A 2,761-nucleotide genomic window follows, 5' to 3' on the forward strand; every position below is an offset into this window, starting at 1 on the left:
CTCTGCTGCATTTTGGGCTATGAAAGAGCGTGGGAAAAACTGCTTAGCATGATATTCAAGGACCCATGTAACTAACACAGTGTGATACAAGCCCAGGTTAGATAAACACAGAGGCGCCAGGGTTAAGGGGTCCTTGTCAGAATGAGCATCCCCTGGGAATACCTGGAGGTAGCAGCTGTCTTAACAGCGCTCTCCTTGCTGTCTCTCTCTCCATCTCGCTCTTCCCCTCTGCTCTGCCTTGAGTCTCTGGGGGTTTTACCAAGAAATTACTTGCAATCTATTCTGAGTCGGGCAGCCTGCCAGATCTTAAAGAAGCAGAGTAAGAAAATAACTGAACTACACAAAGGTAAGCAAAGCTTTGGCTGGATTTGTGTACAAAATGCAAATAAATAAATAAATAAACTTTTCTTCCAAACTCCCTAGTTTCTATGATTACACTCTTAGAACCAACCATGTAACTTCCAAATAGCCCATTTTTCAGGTGCCATGAGGTCTTGACCTCAGTGATTTGGAACCCACTACAAAGACAAAGCCCAAGTGTACATCTTCGTCCACTTTTAGATGGGAGTAAATCCTCAGCTCTGACTACCATTTGCCATCTTGCAACATTAGTCATCAAAATCACCCACTTAATAATTATTTTACAGTCACTTAAAACGTTCCTTTTGGAATCATTTGTCTATTTAATGTTTATTTTATAGCCACTTCGAAACCCAGCTAATTATTTTCAACCTGCATGGTATTAATTGATACTTCCAGAAAACAAAGAAGTGTTAACGGATAAAAATTCAATGTCAGAATGCCAACATCAGTGTAGGGATTGTGTCCAGCTACTCATAACAGAAACAGGATACAGGATAATTTTCTCTAAAAGTGGTAGAGGTATACTTTCATATAAAAGAAGTCTGGAGACAGTTCAGGTAGTCATCAACATCTCAAGAAACTACTATTTTTTTTACCTTACCATGTTTTGTTTTTTTCCCTCAAAGTTGCCTAAAGTTACAAAATAACTACAGCAGCTCTAGCCATTACATCTACACTCCAGGCAGCAGAAAAGAGAAAGGTGTGAGGGCAAGAAGAATGCACTTCCCAGCAAAGTCAGCCTTTCGTAAAATGGTTCCAGAAGACTCCACCCAACTCCTTTCACTTAAATCTCACTGGCCACTCCTGCAAAGGAGGCTGGTTCTATGGTCTCAATGTTTGTGTCCCCCAGAATTTGTACGATGAAATCCTAAGTCCCAAAGATGGTAGTTTTTGGAGTTGGGGCCTTTCGCAGGTGCTTAGGTTACAAGGGCAGAGCCCTCATACATGGGGTTAGTGCCTTACAAAAGAAGCTCCAGAGAGACCCCTCACCCTTTCCACCATGCGAGGACACAGCAAGAATCCATCATTGTACCAGGAAGAGGGCCCTGACCTGACCATGCTGGGGGCCTGATCTTGGACTTTCCATCCTCCAAGACTGTGAGAAATAACTATCTGTGGGTCATAAGCTACCCAGTCTGCAGTATTTTGTTACAGCAGCCCAAATGATCTAAGACAGCTGGGAAACCTAATTTTAGGCCGGAGACTTTGCCATCCTCCAGGTTTTGTTTACAAAGAGGAACAGCCTGGCAGAAAAAAATAGAGTCCTTCCAGAAAGTAACTGTGTAAGCACTTCTAGATCAGCTTATTCCACAACATCATCTGGAGCCTGAGAGTTTTGGAGGCATTTAGAGCCGCCAGACCACCCTGGGGGAGAAGACGAAACGAAGTCCTAGGAGCAAACATTAGCACCTTGGTGAATTCTCACTCCTCAACCTCTGTTCTTCCAAAATGAATAAGATCGCCTTAACACAGCCAGTTGTCAAGGACACCCGGAGTTTAGGCAAACATAATCTAAAATGAACCAGACCTGGGGACATCAAACCACAGCCCATATGCTGAATATGCCCCTTCGCTTAGTTTTGGAAATAAAGTTTTAGTAGAAAACAGCCACACATGTTTGCTTACGTGTTACCTGTGGCTGTTTTCACCCCACAACTGCCAGGCTGAATAGTTGCAACAGAGACCTTGTGGTCCACGAAGCCTGAACTATTTAGTATCTGGTCCTGTACAGAAACAGCGTGCAGCCCCCTGGGACCACACAAAGGTATCATCAACTGCAAGGGGGGACATTTATTGGGCACGGGCTCTGTCAGGCTCTCTGCTAAAGATGTAGCCTGTGTTTTACAAATTATTCACTATCAGTTTGTTTGGAACAGAAAATGTGTCTGGTGCAAGGTAACTTTTGATAATAATTCTGATAGTTTACAAAGTGCTTTTACATGCATTAGAGGGAACTATTCCTATTTCACAAAATAAGGAAACCGAGGTACAAAGAGATTGAGGGGTTGTCCCAGTTCAGACGTAAGGAGCAGAACCAAAGTTCTGAGTGGCATCTTCTGCGCCTGCCACTTCTCCAAGGGGCTTTTGTAAATCACCCACAACATTTCAAGAAATATTCATTTTTTTACACAAGGAACCATGTAGTCACCACAAGTCATTCATATATAAAAACTGAGACAAGCTTATCAGCAATATTGCAGCCAAAGCACACTTAGTAAGAACAACTGACATTGTAAGTTACTGGAGAGCGTTTGCCTATGGCTTTCTTCTATGTGAAGAGCTCTTTTTGAGGTCAAGGTCAATGATAGAGGTGATACACAAAAAGAAGAGTTTCCCAAGAAAGTAAGAGCATCTTTAATCCACCTCTCAACCAAGGACAGCCCTGCTCACTCAAATG

Source organism: Stenella coeruleoalba, assembly GCF_951394435.1.
Source record: "Stenella coeruleoalba genome assembly, chromosome: 3".
Taxonomy (NCBI): Eukaryota; Metazoa; Chordata; class Mammalia; order Artiodactyla; family Delphinidae; genus Stenella; species Stenella coeruleoalba.